The sequence below is a fragment of the Hylobates moloch genome, unplaced genomic scaffold (assembly GCF_009828535.3).
Source record: "Hylobates moloch isolate HMO894 unplaced genomic scaffold, HMol_V3 SCAFFOLD_16, whole genome shotgun sequence".
Taxonomy (NCBI): domain Eukaryota; kingdom Metazoa; phylum Chordata; class Mammalia; order Primates; family Hylobatidae; genus Hylobates; species Hylobates moloch.
Window position 1 is genome coordinate 47,914,263 of NW_026652291.1, and position 18,851 is coordinate 47,933,113.

The 18,851-nt window shown below is 38.9% G+C and overlaps 1 protein-coding gene and 1 pseudogene across 1 annotated transcript in view; one reads left to right on the forward strand and one right to left on the reverse strand.

The window, feature by feature from the left end:
- The window catches only part of SLC35F4 (solute carrier family 35 member F4), a 310,750-nt gene that overhangs the window by 227,481 nt on the left and 64,418 nt on the right, over positions 1-18,851 (forward strand). The window lies entirely within an intron of this gene.
- On the reverse strand, positions 16,804-18,496 carry LOC116456197 (serine/arginine-rich splicing factor 10-like; annotated as a pseudogene).

Here is an 18,851-nt window from a genome sequence, read left to right on the forward strand (position 1 = left end):
AGCCAAAATCATCCCTTGTTCAGAACCACTGATCTGAATGAGCGAAGAAATTTGCTCCAGAAAGTGTTGATTTTTTAATTCCTCCTGGGACAAAATGAGGACCCATCATGGTTGGATTTTAGTTACCATTAGCAGGTACCCAGCTTAAACATTGCTAGGGAAACCGGAGGAGCCATGAAAGAGCTCAGAAAGCTGGCACGTCTGTCCATGGGGTTTCTTATTATATCTTGTTTCTGATTTATTGATAGTCATTAAAATTCTAGCTCTATGGAGTTCAGAATTGAGCTTGCAGAAAGCTTCTGAAAATTCTAGTCTTTTCCATACTTATGTATTTGATTTTGCCTACTTAAGACATGAAGTTAGATCACATTCCATTTAAAATTCATGTTAGAGGCTGAGACTCCATTCTGCCTGTTGCCAGTGTGTCTGTCTTTCCTCTTGGAGCTTCTTTCCTGGGGGTCCCCCAGGTACCCTAGGATGCCTCCATGATCTAGTGGGTCAGTCCTTTTTATTACCCCTTAAGCCGAAGAGGCCCGCTTTACCCACTGAGGCTTCCCTGCCCTCTGGCTGTTGCTGCTGTGGAGTCATATTGAGCAGTCCTGTGTGGGCTCCCACCCACTGCTCTGCCTCTGGTAAGGGTCCCACTGGACAGAGGTGGATAAACTTTTCTCACTCAGTATTTCACTCCCCTCTGGTCCCTCCAGCCATTTTAGCCCTGGAAGCTCAGAACTACAGAAATGTAGGTAAACAGAGCTCTCAGCTCACACACACACTCACTCACAGAGACATTTTCCCAAGCCGCAGCCATGGAGCTGGAATGACCAGTCTAGAAAGTGCTCCATCAGCTCCACCCCGTGCCTGGCTCTAGGAGGGCCACTGCTCTCCCCATGTTCAAAGGGTCAGTCCTGGTTCCTCTTGCTTCCTGTGTGATGGGGTTACTCCTCAGAGGTGGTTCTTTGGAAACTGAGGACTCTCGGTATCTGTGACGGCTGCTGTACCTCGCCTGTCCCCAGCACTGCCAAGGAAGGGGATGACATCAGATATCACTAGTGCTGGGGGCACTGGCTGGGCTTCATGGGGCTGGAGGCGGTCTACCCCCACCACCGACCCACTTCACTCCCCAGGATGACTCATTTCTCAGAATTCTTGGTAGTCAGAATACCTCATTGGAAACTCCAGTAGGTCATTACCAAAGTAAAAACGTCTGATGTTGATAAATTTGGCAAGCTTTGGGCGTTTAGTCCAGTCAAAGCATTTGTTCATTTAATCAGCCAGTCAACTGTCATGTTCTGTGCACCAGCTGTGTGTTAGGTCTCGACCTAGTAGTGAACAAGACTGACAAGCTCTCTGTCTTCATGAGTTTATATCCTAATGGGAGAGGGAGGCAGTATACCAGTGAACACATTGATGAGGAAGATGGTTTGGGATTGTGATATAAGCCTTAATATTGAAGGAAATAAATGGAGTAATGTTATGGAGTGTAACTGAGAGGATAGCTACTTTAGATAGGGTGTTTGTGGAAGGCCTCTCTTAGAAGGTTGTATTTGGTCTGAGACCTGAAGGCTTACAAGTTCCCAGCCATTCCAGGAGCTGAGGAAGGGTTCCAGGCACAGGGAACAGCACATTCTAAGTCCTTGATACATGAACAAACTTGGCCAGTTTGAGAACACTACATAGAACCAGTGAGTGAAAGAAGGAGCGCCATGAGGCTGACCTGGAGGGGTAGGCAGGGGATGGACCACGGAGGATTTTGTAAGCCTAAGGAAAGAGTCTGGATTTAAGTGCAGCAAAGGCCATTGAAAGGATCTAAGCAGGAGAATGGTATGATCTAACTGCCATTTTTTAAAGACCACACTCTGGCTGCTATGTGAAGTATAGGTGAAAGGAGGATCTGGAGGCAGAGACCCATTAGCAGATTATCATAGTGGGCTGGGCTGGACATGACAGAAGTATGAATTAGGTGATAGACATAGAGAAGGTGAGAAGTAGATGTACTTGAGGTGTTTTGGGCAGAATCAACAGAACTTGCTAATGAATTAGATGACGGGGCTGCGAGAGAAGAATACTAACTGGTTGGATGGTGATGCTATTTGAGTGTAAATGTCTGAGGAGAGAAATATTTGGGAGTGAGGAAAATAACAATTTCTGCTTGAAACGTTTTTAAGTTTGGGATAATATTAAACATTCCAGTAAGGGTACCAAGTAGAAAGCTGGATGTGAGATATTTTGAGCTGTGGGAAAGCCAAGGCTAGAGACAACTTGGAATGATCAGCCTATGGGATCTCTCGGAGGAATGAGTAAGAGAAGGGACCCTGGACCAGACCTTGGGTGCTCCAACATTAATGATCAGGTGGAGGAGTCACATTAGAAAAGCAAACTAAGAAGGAACTGTTGGGGACGTAGGAGGAACTCCAGGAGGATATGGTATCCTGGAAGCTAAGAGAGGTGAGTGTTTAAAGACTGAAGGAAAGGTCCAATATACCCAGTGCTTCTGAAAGGCAAGGGAGATGAAGGAAGGCATTGAGACATGGGGTGCATATCTGAGGCTGCAGGGCACAGTTAGTGTTTCTTATCCACCTGCCCCAGAAAAACTTTTGAAATATCAAATCTCTGAATTCAGTATTGAGTCATCAGTTCTCTTTGGTAAATTTTGGGGGATTTGGTGATTTGCTTTTAAGTAGGGCAACAAAAAAGATATATTCATTCATTTTGTCAACATTACCTAGTGCCCATCACATGCCAGCCACTAGAAATACAGTGGAGAAAAATAGATGTGGCCCATTTCCATAGTCTATGACCTGCTGTGGTTGGCAGAATAATGACCCCTCAGAGATGTCCGCATTGGAATCCCCTAAACCTGTGAACATGTTACCTTACATAGCAAAAAGAACATTGCAGATGTGAATAAATTAAGGATCTTGAAGTGGAGAGATTATCCCAGATTATCTGCATGTGCCCAAGGTAATCACAAGGTTCCTTTTTTATAAGAAGGAGGCAGGAGGGTCAGAGTCAGAGATGGAGATGTGAAGACAAAAGCAGGGGCAATATGGGGATCATGAACCAAAGAAGGCAGGCAGCTTCTAGAAGCTGGAAAAGGCAAAGAAAGCATTCTCCCCTGGAACCTCCAGAAGGAATGTAGCCCTGCCAATCAATTTTAGACTTCTACCACCAAAACTGCAATATAATAAATCTGTGTTGTTTTAAGCCATTATGTTTTGGTAATTTGTTACAGCAGCAAGAGGAAACTAATACAAAAGTGAAGCACATTAGCACACAAATAAAGGGAGTAATTATAAATTGGGACACAAGCTATGATGTGAAGGAAAGGAAAAGGTGTGATAAGTTTCAACAGAGGAGCTGATTTAGGTTAAGGAATCAGGAAGGTGTCTCTAAGGAGTGATCGTAAGTGCCACTTGAAAGATGATGAGAAATAGGTAGGCAGACAAAGAAGTGAACAGCAAGTGTGCAGACAGGAAGGAAGGACAGAGATGAGACCAGGGTAAATGGAGCAGAGTGAGTGAGTGGTAGGGATGCCAGATTTAGTAAATAGAAATACAGTGCACACAGTTAAATTTGAGTTTCAATAAGCAATAAATCATTTCTAGTATAAGTCTATGCAATATATTACCTGTATTTTATCTGACAGCTAACGTGAGGGAGAGTGATTCTACAAAGATCAGATCACGCAGGGTGTTGCTGAAGAGCTTGCAAAAAGTTTAGATTTTATTTTTCAGAAAGAAATATGCTTTGTACACACTTCTTCGAAGCTCAGTTTCCTTTTTCCTTTTTAAGAAAGGTCCATAAAGCATCCATATTTATAGTTTTAATTGAAAAATGAAGAAAAGGGGAGAGGAATATAGTTTTGCAGAGAAGCCTCTCAAGCTTTTTCTTGAAACAGCCACTAGTAATTCACTGCATGTGGCATCTAAACTGAAACCTACTGCATGTCATTGAATCTCAGATTTTAAGGCACATAAATGTGTTATGTAGCTCTAAGAAAAAAATGGCAATAAACTATGACATATTATTTTCATATTGTTTTGAATTTTTATTTTGTGTTTATTTGAAATTGCTCTTTTAGGCTTCTTTAAATATAAAGTGTTAGCAGCTGTCTCTCTTGGTTTTTAAAAATTATTTTTAGATTAACTGTCTCTGTTGTTAGTTCACGAACAGTCAAATGCCCAAATCATACAAATTACTCATCAATTCCATTTTTGAGGTCCATATTTTCCATGCTATAACATCCTCTGTGCCATCAAGAATGATGATGATGTATCATTTCTTCAAATAATGCTCCGTGATTGCCTTCAGAATTTTTTCCAAGTTTTTGACACCTGAGGTATAATATCTGATGCTGGCATTAAAAAAAATCTTGCCAGAAGTTATTGTCACAGTAAAATCAGAGCTAGACAATAGTGAAAACACTAAAAAGACATTTGGGAACCATAGCAATAAGGGAAGAGACTTCCACATGAAACAGCTCAATTCTGAATAAAGCATGGGAAAGTGGAAATTTTAAGTCGAGGAACAGAGAGAGGGTCTGTGGTTGGAAAATTAATAAAAGGAAAGATCAGGGTAGCAGGGATTCTGGCTAACTGACCTAACAGGATTCTTGCTGAGGACAGGCCGGGGTGATCAGACATCGCCTGGGGGATGGTAGAGGATGAAGAACCCGATTACATATTGAGGGTGATCAGGTGTGAAGGATGAGGATTCTGATTAAAGTGACTTAGCAGGGTTCTTTCTAAAACTGAATTTTATAAGGAAGAACACAGATGGGTCTAGGAAAAGGTTCAGGAGCCTAACCGAAGTTTGGTCATGCGAAGAATATTTTTCAATATCAATGGAAGCTTTTCAGACAAGGCCAGGATTCCTGTTTCTTCCTCAGATAGTCCTTATAAAGGGCTTATGGACTGAAACATCAAGGGATTGAAGTTGTCCAGTAATGCCACCAGGAATTACAGTGAAGTTCACGCATTCCAAGACAACGGCCACATGGCTAACAGTGATTGTAAGACACCATTACCTCTAAAACAAATTTTTATTTTGAAGGTTGTTAGACTTTGAAAAAATCTATATCTTATAAAATATGGTATTTGCCATTTCTAGGATAATCTTTTATATTCCAATAACTATAATCTTGTGGAAAAGCAAAATGATCACCTAAGCACAAGTTAATTTGTTGTTTATATAAAATCAGTCCTGAAAGAGGAGTGTTTATTTTTTTCCACTAGCTCTCGGTCTTCAATGTAAACACCTTCACCAACAATGGAATGAGTTAAACGTAGAAAGAAATGGTGATTGCAACCACGGTTAATTAGGAGTTTGTCTAGATAAGGTTAAAAATCACCTCCCCATCTCACCTTAGCACGTGGCCTTATTGTTATGTTATTTATTAATGGGCAACTGTGGGACAAAGTAATAAAATAAGGCAATTAAACTCTAATGAATCTCTAGGGTCAAGCAAACCAGATTTGCAGACATTCTAGAAATAAGAGCACGTATTTGTGTTAATGCAATGGATATTTGTGTTTATAGATTAGAGTTGATTGTGCAATCCCCAATAGTACATCCAAGTAACTCAATCTTTAATAATTCCCAAATAACGGCTTTTAGGAAAACAGACTTGTAAGCCTAGAAGTTACTTATACCCGCCTCTCTTAAGACTTTGCTATTCATCAGTGAATCTAGACAGGTGAGTGTTGCTTATCTTCATAAATATGTCTGTGCAAGGGTAAATTATTGCCTATTAATACAAAGTATTCTAGGTAATAGCTGCAGTGTAATAGCTGTTCTATGTAATAGCTGTAGTGTTAAAACTTTTATAAATTTTGTTTCCTTTTACTCTAAGTTAAATCATGTTTTAATGGTACTATGAAACATTGACATTTAAAAGCATTACAGCATAAATCATTTTCTAATAGAATCACTTCCCAGTTTATCCATTTTGTGGTTTTGGAGGTTTAAGTCTTGAGTTTTCTTAAAATAGGTCATGACTTTAGCAAGCTAATTTCAAATTTTCAGCTAGAAAGTGTACCTTGATTTCCTCTCTTGTTATTTTTGGGGGTGTTTCTGTTTTATTGGGTTTTGCTGACTAGGGTCATCTGGTCTAACTCTCTCATCTTAAAGATGAGGAAACTGAGGCCCAGAGGAATTAGGTTCACCTGGCAATCCCAGTCTCTGGCATCTTATCCTGGGGCTGCCTCAGTTGGCTTTGGTAAGATTTTCAGTGAAACTGAGAGACAATGTTGTTTGTCATAGGCTCATTTAAAAAATACACTATTTTAAAGTTAGCATGTTTATGATCATCTTTCCTCTGAGTAAATAATTAGGATGCAATAGGTGCTTCTGATATTGAATAGAAAAAGGCTTACATTTTATAAATGATTATCTTTGCTTTCTCTCTAAGGCTAGTTAGTGTTTATAGAACAACTGTTTCTTTATAACATTATATTGATTTTCACTTTCATGTGGTAATGCTTTCTAGCAAGAAAAATGAATTGTTAAAAAGACCAGAAAACCATTATATTGGTGTGCAGTCAGCCACTATTTACCAATTAATTTATAGTTCATATAAATTTATATTTTCTATCATTTTATAAAGTTCATGCTATATCAATTGCCTTCAATCAGATCTATATGAGTTCTATTTTTATGTTAATATTGTTTGTAAAATTTAAGCTAATTCTTTTCTCATCTCAAGTGGCTTTCTTTAAGGACTGAACATAAAAAGTGATTATCTTTTCTAAGTGTTATTTTGACAGAGATAATCTATATAAACCAAACTTATGGAAATACATTATCCAAAATGATATATCAGGGCTCTGTGTGACTATACTTGCTGTGTAACCTCAGTTATTTTACTTAACTTCTCTGAGTTTCAATGTTTTCATTCATAAAATGGAGATAATGCCTCATTGAATAAGGAACAAATACAATATACTTTCCAATGCTCTTGAAGTACTATTCGGCACATGTAAAAAGGTGTTGCTGGAATTTGTTCAGTGTAGGAGACTTGTACCAAAGTAAAACAGGGGAGTTACTCTGAGTCACAATTTAAGAGGTAGAAAACAGCTCTAAGTCTGCAATTGGTTCAAGCCCCATGTGTTCTCTTGGCTTGAAGTTTTTATACATTTTCTTTTTCCTTTCTAAAGTCTAGAGGAATTCTGTATCTCTTTTTTTCAGTACTTTTTGTGATTAGGAATTAGATGGACAGAAATGGATTCTTTATCTTTCCTCTATTCAGTGGGGATTTACAGAATTTTGGTTGCCAGTACGTTGGAAACACCGTAAAGTCAAGACGTTGGAACACACAGATGCTCCTGGAACATTTACAGCACATTACAGAAAATAAGGAAACCAGCAGAGACCATTGGAGAGAAACTTTAACCCTCTCTTCCCTCTCATGCCTGCCTTTCTAGATTAGGGACCAGGTCATTTATTATGGGATATAAGTTGTGATATTCAAAGGAAGATATTGTATTGAGAGGAGAGGAGAAATTTTTAATATAGAGAAAGGGGGAGATCTTTGTTGGCTTTGAAGAAAAGTTTGTTTCTTGAAGCTAAAATTGAGATAATGGCCACACATGACCATGATGTTGATGGGCACCATGAGCTAAAAAGAGTTTCTTATGGTTATCCTGAACAGATCAGCCCATGTTTTCCCTTTATTACTCCAAACATCAGTAAGACCCAACTTTCTAAGGCAGAAGTTTTGTTCCATAAATTGTAGTAGGTAGATATACTAGTAGACTCATGATTAGTAGACCTGTGCACTAGTAGACTAGTAGACTTAGACAATTGTCATTTATGGGATAAAGTGGGGTGAATACCTTGTCCTCTACCACATAACCTAATAAAGTACTGGGCCCCTCACCAAGAAAGCAATAATGTCCTGGAATTATTATGATATGGAATTATGGGAGCTTCACTCTGAGATATTTTAAAATTATATCTGGCACTAATGAAACAAATAAATATGACCTTTATTTGAATACAGAGCCCATGGCCCTTGTGTTTTGGTAAACCCAAACTGAACATAATAATGAACCAACACAAAATTGTATAGACCTTAGCTGATCCCAAGCAGAAAACACTATATTAGGGGGTGGGGAAAATGGGGACTCCTCAGTGAATCTTCTGTGTTTTTAATTTATACACATAGTTATAAGAAGATGAGAAAATGGTTTCACAAAAGAAGAATGAGAAGAGGAATATCTTGTGTCATTAATGAAGCAGGATATATTTAGGGCAAGAAACAGGCAGTATAGTAATTTGGGGTCATCTCTCTTTATCTCTTGTTAGCTTAGACTCTGTAATTGACTTAACCTAACTTAGCTAATGAGGTTATTTTTCAAATTGTTTTCTAAACACTGGCATTAGCTGATTAGGTCAAAGGTCATCACCCTCTTTTGCTTAGGGCCATTAAAATGGTCCCAGTGCCTTCACTTACAAGTAACAGACTCCTAACTCAAATTGGGCTCAGAACTAAACAAAAGGTAGAATTTTGGGGTTTATGACACCGAAAAGTCCAGGAGATGTTTGACTTCAGGTAAGGCTTGAAAGAATGAACACTTGGTCTCTCTCCACTTTGCGTGTATGTGGCAAAGATGACCCCAACTCTAGGCTTGCATTCTGTCAGGGGGTTGGGGACCTCTGACCTAAACCATATAGATTTAGAGTGGAAGAGAGGTGGTTCCTTGTGGGAAAATCATGGTTGTCATCCAGAGGAAGGGGTTTGGGACACATAAGAGTAAGATCTGTTCCCTCCACCCACCTGCCTTTCCTGTAGTAGCCTTCCTTGTATCAGAAGGGCTAATTCCTGTTTTAGTCCAGGTTGGTTCCATAAAACACATGTCGACTGAAAAATCACACAATTATAAATTTGAAAGGAGACTTTATTTCTTTAAAGGGTTCACCCTGCAGTTTGGGAAGTGGGCCTCTGGCTGAAACTGAAAGCAGGCATTTCAAAGGAGTAAGGGTTACAGAGGAGATTTATGCTGAATGGATTGGCTAGCTTACAAGAAGAGCTATGAATATTCATGAAGGGGCCCCTAACACATGTGTGCTGAACAAACATGCATGTTACATACAACCCATGTTCACTCTGGGGCTGAGACTTTTAAATGCATTACAATTAGGCCCTATACACCAGAAGGTGACACAGAGACATAAAGGCACTCAGTGTGCAGCCTCTGTAAACCAGCCAGAACCAGTCCGTGGTCAGTGGTCTCTTATCAGGAGAAAGTTACTGAAATCAGTCCTATCCAATCAAAGCTGTAGCTATTGCTTGTGGAATAAGGGTGTAAGTTGTTCAGAGTCTGCTAGTGGATGAGCTGCAATTGTTTCAATATTGCTTACCTGGAGGCCAAGGCTTGTTTAGCTGTTAGAAAAAGAGAAACCTTGTGGCGGTTTGGACATAGTTTATTCTTATGTAGGAGAGGGTGGCTTAACTCCTGCCTGGTATGACCATAGGTCTCGTTTATAATTTGTTATTATCACAAAGAGTGCATTCCATCAGTCTTATGATCTCTAGTTTAACATTAATGCTGGTCAGTTGTGTCTAACTGCAAAAGGGATGGGGTGTAAGGAAGTGTGTCTGACCTCCCATCCCATCATGGCCAAGACTCAGTTTTTAATGTCTCTTTGGGGTCCCTTTTGCCAAGAGGGGTTCATTCAGTCAGCTGAGTGGCTTAGGCTTTTTTTTTCAGTTCTCATATGAAACCAGGTAGCTTCATGCCCTAGTCTCCTCAGGAATTGTTTGTAATAATGTTTGTATTACATTATATTAAAACAGTAATTTAGAATATGTAAAATGTACAGTCTAATGGTGGTAATTCCTTTTAGAGGCAACTTTTAGCACCTCCTTCAATTAGCCTGGAAGATTGAGCCTGCTTCTAGTACAGCAGTCCCAGCTAAACCTTCCTCAGAGAGGATCAGATTTTATGTATTTGGACATTTGCATGTGTTTCTTTATAAAATGTGTAAGACTGCAGGGAGAAGCACTTCCCTTCGCCACCACAGGGCCAGGGAGCTGGGCGCTTCAGCACAGCAACAGCTTCCTCCAGAGAGGTCTCTTTTACAGGTGGGGTTAGGTGACACATTCTGACTTTAGGATCTGAGGGACAAGACACTGATTGCATTGTTCTCCACAGTGCAAAACTGAAGGAAGAGGAGTTCAATTGTAAGATTCTACTTCAGCTGTTATTATTGTCATCAGCATCCAGCATCCTATAGAAAAAGAGGCACTTTTTTCTATAGGTTGACGGGTTTGTTGACTTGTTTCAGAGTCCCAGGATTTACTTTTCACTCCCAAGAAAGTCACTTGGCCACTCTAAGCCTTGGTCTCCTCATCTATAAATTGGAATTAAGATCAATTGCTCTAAGGTCCAATGACATAACGTATCCAAAGCTTCTTTGTATAAACTAAAAACCACTTTTACATAAGATTCATTCAGGGATGAAGCTCTCCTTGACTAGAACCTTGTAACTGGTTCTGCTGTGGTTAATAAACACTAGTCTGCGGCTTGCATTTTGTTGGCAGATGTAATTTTTCTGGAAAATAAAGCATTTGGAGTCACTCTTTATAATGTAAAAATAACAAGGAGGGCTCTGTTGGCCTAGGTGGTTCATTAAAAAGTCTCTAATAATGTATAGGGTTGCTAGATTTTGCAAATAGAAAACTAGTATGCTCAGTTAAATTTGAATCAAATGAACAACAAATAATTTTAAGTCTAAGTCTATCTGGCATAGAGCATGGGATTTTATCTGGTAAACCCACCAAAAATATCAGTAGACTGCAAGCAGAAATCATTATCTAACTTATTTTTATATTTCCAAATTTTAGCACAATCCCTGACCCATAGCAAGTGTTTAATACATAATTCTGGAATAAAGCAATCATTAGAATATCTATTTGGAAAGCTGTTGTTCATATGACAAATTGCTTTTATCAAGCTTTTTCAGCTTTGCTTTTCTCATCTGTTAAGTAAAGATAATAGTAACTGCCTCACTAATTAATGGAAGAATAACATGGAGTAGGGTATATGAGCATTCCTTACTGGCTGTTAAAGCAGTCTACAAGTGTGCTGCAAATGTGTTATAAACCCCACAAGCAGTAGAGCTACCGTGCATGGTATTTTCAGTACAACCTCTGCAATAAAGAGTAAAACATAAGTTTTCAAAACATGTTAGTAAGGTCTACATGTTTAGTAAGCAAATCCAATGTACGAACAACAGTTCCCATCGGGCAGTTCCCATTTCCACCTGCAGGAGTCAGTGCCCAGTGTTTTAAGCTTGGTTGGATTTCTGCAGAGAATTAAACTGTGCCTAACTCCTACTGGTTCTCCTGCTGTCTTAATGTCTCCATTGTCTAATTTGGAGATTGTGAAGCAAACATTGGTTTGCTGTAGCAGCTCTGGATAATTTTCCTGAAGCCACCTATTAACAGCATACAAAACCTACTCCAGCAAATCAACAATAAGACCCTACATGGAAGTAAAAGCTGTTTTACTTCACCTGGTGTAGCCAGGAAGTTATGAGTTAAGGCTCCATTTCCCTTGCTTTGCTAACATTTTCACATGCTGTTGAAGTAGTGAGTGGTTTTTAGGTGCCATATGTGTTGGCGTAATTACACACACTGGCATAAATTGTTTGATGCAATTTCTCAAACTTATTTAAATTTGTTCTCAGAAATCAAAACAGCTCATTAGCTTCCAAGAATACATTTGTAATTCCTGGAAAATAATTTCTTGTGGCATTTCAAGTTTGACATATTAAGCTGCCATTCTTGAGGACTTTCTGAATTTTGGTTTTGCAGATGCTTATTAATTGAGCATCTGTCTCCTTTACTGGCTTCATCTCAGCCTCAAAACTAAATGTTGGTGGCCTTGGAGCTCAGTGCTGGTTCCTCCTATAGTGCTGTATGTTAGCTGATCTCACCCAAACCTGTGACAATTAAACATCTCTCAGCTGACTATTCCTATATTTCTCTAGCCCAGTGTTATCTTCTGAGCAACAGACTGCACAATCTAATGGCCTTTTTGACAACCCCACTTGGATGTCATGTATTTCTCAAACTTAACACATCTGAAGTGAGCCGCTTAGTCTCCCTCTGACCCCTCTCCGCACTTCAGTGAGTACTCTTCTCTCCTGTAGTTGTTTGTCTCCTATTGTTCAGTAAAGGACAACAATATCCACCCAGTTGCAAAAGCCAGATATTTGGGGGTTATTTGTTTTTTGAGAAAGAGTCTTGCTTTGTCACCCAGGCTATAGTGCAATGGCATGATCATAACTCACTGCAGCCTTAAACTTCTGAGCTCAAGCAATCCTCCTGCCTCAGCCTCCCAAGTAGCTAGGACTATAGGTGCATGCCATCACACCTTACTAATTTCTTTTTGGTAGGTACAGAGTTTCACTATGATGCCCAGGTTGGTCTTGAACTCCTGGCCTCAAGTGATCCTCCTGCCTCAGCCTCCTGGGGTTATAGGCATGAGTGGAAACCGGCCAAGGGGGTTTTCTTAACACTTTTGATCCCTCATCTTCTGCCTCTATCCCTTTCCTGACTTGGATTGGATAATCCATCACCAAAGCTTGTTAGGTCTGTCTCCAAAATTGTTTCAGCCCTAGCTACTTGTCTTCATCTCCACTTCACTACTCTAGGTGAAGCCACTATCACCTTTCATCTGAACTCTCTCCTCCATTCTAGTCCATTCTCCACACAGTTACCACAGTGATCTTTTTAAACCACAAACAAAATCAGCAGACTTTCTTGCTTAAAACCATGCAATAGCTTTGAATTATACTTAGGGGAAAAAAAAATCCAAATCTCATCCCGTGGCCTGAGGCAGTACCTGGCCCCTGCCTGCCTTTACAGGTTTATCTCACCTGTGAATTCCTCGCTCACTCACTGCATTCCAGCCACGCTGGAGTTTTCTGTTTTTCCAATGAATAGTGCTGCTGCCACCTGCCATACTCCACCCACTTCACTCCTTCTTGTCATTCATATCTTTCAGTTCAAACGTCACTCCCACACTCTAAAGCACCATGAAGATAAGAATCTTGCCCACATGTGTTTACATGACCGAACACAGAGCTGGCACATAGTAGACACTCCAATCTGGTACGGTGAATGAAAGAATAAAGGAAGGAAGGAGAGGATGTACTCTAGATAAGGCCACATCCTTCTGTTATATATCTTCATAGCACTATTCCCTTGCCTTCAACCGCACTTATCACAACTTACATTTTATTAATGAGATAGGTGATCAGTTTCACCTGCCTCTTTAGACTCCATGAAAGAACATGTCTGGCTTTGCTTCCCATTTTATCCCAGAGCCTAGCACATTCCTAGCACATGGTGGGTGCTCAGCACATTGCTGGTTGTGGTTGTTGCTGCTAAATTCTTGGTCCTTATCTCATTTTACAGCTTTAACACAGCTGAGCATATCATTCTGCTTGAAGCACTACCTTCCTCTACTTCTGGATTCTAACTCTCCTACATCCCCTTTTCTGGCTCCATCTTTCTCATTCTCATACGTGGGCTCGTTTTCTGCTCTTAGTCCCTTAAAGTTAACATTCTGTCCATGGTAGAGTCATACTATGGAATACCGCTCTGCAATTAAAAGAAACAACAATTGATACACACAACTTGTATACATCTGAGGGCATTATGCTGAGTGAAGAAAGCCATCCTCAAAATGTTATATACTGTATAGTTTAATTTCTATAACAGTTTCAAAATGACATATAGTGATGGAGAATAGATAGGTAGTTGCCAAGGGCTGGGATAGAGGAAGGAGACTAAAAAGGGTAAGCATGAGAGAGTTTGGGGGTGATGAAACTGTTCTATATCTTACTATGGTGGTGGTTACACAAACCTATATGTGTGGTAAAATGCTGGGTGAAGGGTACATGGGAAGTCTCTGTACAAGTTTTGCAACTTTTATGTGAGTCTAAAATTATTTCAAAATAAAAAGTTTTTTGAAAGTTAGTATTCTTTCACATCACCTGTCATCAGGGAAATACCAATTACAGCAATGAGATACCGCTGCATATCTATTAGAATGGCCAAAATCAGAACACTGACAACATCAAACGCTGGAGAGCATGTGGAGCAACAGGAATTCTTAATTATTGTAGTGGAAATGCAAAATGGTATAGCACCTTTGGAAGATAATTTGACAGTTTCTTACAAAGCTAAATATACTCTTAGTGTACAATCCAGTAATCTCACTCCTTGGTGTTCATTCAAAGGAGCTGAAAACTTATGTCTGCAAAAAATCCTGCACACGGATATTTAGAGCAGCTTTCTTCGTAATTGCCCAGACTTAGACGCAATCAAGATGTCCTCTAGTAGGTGAAAGGATAAATAAACTGTGGTACATGCAGACATTGGAATATTATTGAGTGTTAAATGAGCTATCAGATTATGAAATGACATAGAGGAAACTTAAATGCACATTACTAAGTGAAAAAAGCCAATCTGAAAAGGCTATATACTGTATGATTCCAACGATATGACATTCTAGAAAAGGCAAAGTTATTGAGACAATGAAAAGATGAGTGGTTGTCATAGATTGAAGGGAGGGAGGGATGGATAGGGAGGGAGGCAAAGCATAGAGGATTTTTAGGGAAGTGAAAGTACTCTGTATGATACTCCAATGGTGGATATATGTCGTTATAAATTTGTCAAAAACCCACAGTTGGAGGTTGCAGTGAGCCAAGATCGCACCACTGCACTCCAGCCTGGGCATGTCAAAAAAACAAAACAAAACACAATAAAACAAAAACAACCCATAGAATGTATGACACCAAGAGTGAACCCTAATGTAAAGTATGGACTTTGGGTGATAATGCAGTGTCCATGTAGGTTCATCAATTATAACCAATGTGCCACTGTGGTGGGGATGTTGATAATGGGGGAGGCTATGCGTGTGTGGGGGCAGGAAGTAGATGGGAAATATCTGAACCTTCTCAATTTTGCTGTGAACCTAAAACTGCTCTAAGAAATACAGTCTATTTTTTAAGAAGTTAGTAGTCTTCAGAGATCCTTGAAGGCCTGTCTTTCTTTACCTCCTGTGAGCTCTCCCTGTGACTCCTCATCTACTCTTTTTTTTCCTTCATTTTGTTTTTATTATAGCATGTTTGCTTAATTTACAGCAAGCATAAAATAAGCTGGGTCTTGTTTTGATCCAGACATTCAAAAATACTGTTTTAGAAACTTCTATAAGAAAGAAAATACAAAATTTAACCCCACAACTTTCCTCTTTGCTAGAACTGCAAACTACTGCACAGTTTTAAACAGACTTTTTGTTTTTTAAACTATATATCCAGGAAAATCTAAAAAAAAATTAAATATGCATATAAATGACTGCATAGCAGAACATGAACACTAACTGCAAACAGTAAAGAAATGAAAGTTAGAAATACTATCAAATATACAAAGGTTCTAGAATCAATCCTTTAAACACGTTCCACAAACAGTATTTCAGAACCATTGTTTTGTTCTTTGTAGGCAAAGCCTAGATTACTAAAACCAAAATTGAAAAAAGTAATCCTCTAAAAGGAATTGTTTCTCTGTGATAATTCTTACTTATATCTGTAAGCAAGCAATCTTAGACTTTTTTTAATTTTGGCTTTTTATAAAGAAATGAGATTGGACATGTCAAGTCACTTTTGTCCCCAAAACGATCTTTCAGAGAAATATTAGAAATTATAAATGGTTACAGATATTACTTCTTCATTTTAAGTCAGGTAGAACACTGATAATCAAACTCAGAAGATCTGACTCTTGCTTAAAACTGACAAATCCTTTTTCCAAAATTACTTGAAATGTCATGGTACCACAGAATCAACTAGAATGAGTGTTGTCTTTCAACTTGCCTCATATTAAATAAATGGAGGTGTGAAAAGTAAACCTCCCTCATAACGAGGCAGGCAAATTTTGATACAAATGCACAGGCCAAGTGCTGTAAGCATCAAAATTTCAGTTCTTTTACACTATGCACACACACACAACACTTGCTTCCAACAGCTGTAAGAAAACTAAGCAATATTATGATCAACGATGCTCCTTAAACTTTATAATAACTATATAAGAATATTCTTCTCCCTTTAAAATTATTTTTGCCATTTTAAGGTGAGTTTTTGTGATGTTTTCTATGTTCCAAATCTTCATAGGAACCAGAAAAAAGCAGTGAAGCCTCCATGTTTCAGTCAAAAACTCAGTCTCCCTGAAAATACTACGTAACCCAGTTGGCATAATTCCCTATGACAGTGGGGTTAACAAAAGAATGAATCCACACTTCATCATAATAATTATCATGGGCCTAGACATCTTGACAAGACATAAAGGCCGGCCCTGAGCCTAAATGTGTCTGAGCAGTCAGTGTTGTACTGTAGCTACAACTTCACTTTTGTGTCATTCTTATTAGCAAGCTACGTTTCTAGGTTAACGGTTCTACCAAATACAAATATGAAAGTTTATTTTTAATAACAGAATGTTGCAAATTATGGTCAACCACATCTTTTCATCAAATACTTCAAGCATAAAAAATGAGAATCTTTACAAAAATATACAGAGACACCACAAATTGGTAGCTGCCCATAACACTAAACAAACCGGACTCTTAAGAGTGGCTTCTCAACAGCATATCATTTTGATTATGATCATTGCCTGGTACAGGGAAAACTAACAAGTGTCTTTTTAATCATCATTGCAACACTCTATTCCTGATAATTTAGGTAAACCAAACTATGAATAAGTAAATGATAAATGCCTAAAAATGATCATGGTTTATACTATCAATGGCCACTGAACATAGGACTAGTCCAAGACCTTGATACAGATTTTGACCTAGACATAGACTGGGATTTTGACTGAGATTTGGATCTAGGTGGTTCTTTTTTTCCCCTAACTCCTTTTCATATCTTGAGCCAGACTTACAACGTGTTTTGGAATCTATTTTCGAGGTGCCTCTAGTTTTGGTGTGAGACGCAGACCTAGAATGTGATTCAGCCTTCATTTCTCTCTTGGGCTGGGACTTGGACCGTGATCTTGAATTGGATTTAGATTTTGAAAAAGATTAATTTCAGTGTTTGAATCTATCGTATTTGGAATGGCTTCTGCTACGTGTGATCTTCCAGTCGGTCTGTTTCTAGGACTATATGACCTTCTATAGTTGTAATCAGAAGACCGCCTTCTTGATCTCCTTCTTTCACAACTTTGGCTTCTAGAATGTCTGTATCTGTCATAATCATCATAGCATGAAGAACTGTACATATTCTTCCCTTCCTTGGCTTTCATCTGATTTAGTGTCTTCTGATCCCCCGGGCAAACTATATTTTAATCTGCCATCCACAAGTCCACTTTCTGTCCAAATTATGTAAGCATCTTCAGCATCACAAACATCCTCAAATCGAATATAAGCAAATCCTCTTGCACAGTGAATGTAGAAATCAAGCGGAACATACACATCAACTATAGGACCATAATGACCAAGTTCACACTGTAAATCTTCATACCTGGTGTCATCGGCCATGTTCCTGAAGAAGAGAGATGTGTTCAGCAATACTGGTAGCAGGAAATGGTGGTGGTGTGAGTCTCAGCCTAGAGCACTAACAGTCTCAGCAAAATGTCTGCAGCTCCAGCTGCAGATCCTCCACTCCCACTTCTCATCTACAGTCATGCAGTTGTAATCTCTCATTCATGTTCCTGAGCTCTGTGCCTGCTTCCTGGGTTCCTGTCTTATGTGCCCACGTATCTAGCAACTATATAAATCTATGTGTGTTGATCTTGAATAAATTGATGCATATATAGTGATAATTTCTGTGACCATTCCATGAGAAAACAGTTTCTTTTCTATTTATGGACACATTTTAATCTCGAAGTTTCTATATGGCACAACTAAATCATCTTTCATCAAAATCAATGTATACCATGACATCACAGTCTTCTCATGTGATTTGTGCACTGAACTCAATATTTTTCTGGAAGATATTGCATGTTCTTCCTTCTGGTTGCACCATGGAAATTCTGTGCCTTAGTCACATTTACATTTATATATTTCTTTAGAAAGGCAATGCTTCAGTCCAACAACTCTCCTGCAGTTTAAGTGGAAAACAGTCTTTATTTCTCCTTTCATTTTTCATAGTTTCCCACTGTGCCTAACAATTGATTTTTTAAAAAAAATTTTTAGTGGAGGTCAAACATTGTTTGAATGTGGGGCAAATGGTTTCCCAGGGAGACAGTAAACCAGTCCTTGTAGCTTTCAGCAACATTTTCAGAACAGCATCTAGACACTAGCCATAGCAGAGTGTGTGCTACAGAACAGGAGACTCAAAGTCAGAGGAAGCACTGAGAACAAGACAAATCATTTCAAAAGATGAAGGAACGTTCTGCAAGAGTGGTGCCCTTAGCATCCGACCGTGTCTCTGAACAAAAATCACCTGTATCCGACGGTAAACACTGTTTTCCTGGGCACTTGCCCTTCTCCATGTGGCTGTTTTTGTGCTTCTTGTGCTGTTATCATCACTGTTTATTCTCAGGGGAAATCCATGAGATATAGCTGAAATGACCTGTTGCCTAATTATGATTTTTACTTATACAATTGGCAGTTTTGAAATGAAAATTACTTGAGGGAAATTTTTCAGAGTCCCTAAAAGAGAACATTTTTTTAAAGTTGCTTTGATTTGACTTATTTACATATCAGGTAGTTTGTTTGGAGCCCAAACTCTTATTACTGTGTTTAAGAGGTTTCGTGTCTTTGACTTTGCTAACATTTCAGTAATTTATTTAGCTGCTGTTCTCCAGAAATGTATGTAGACAAGGAAATGATATAAAGAAAGAATCC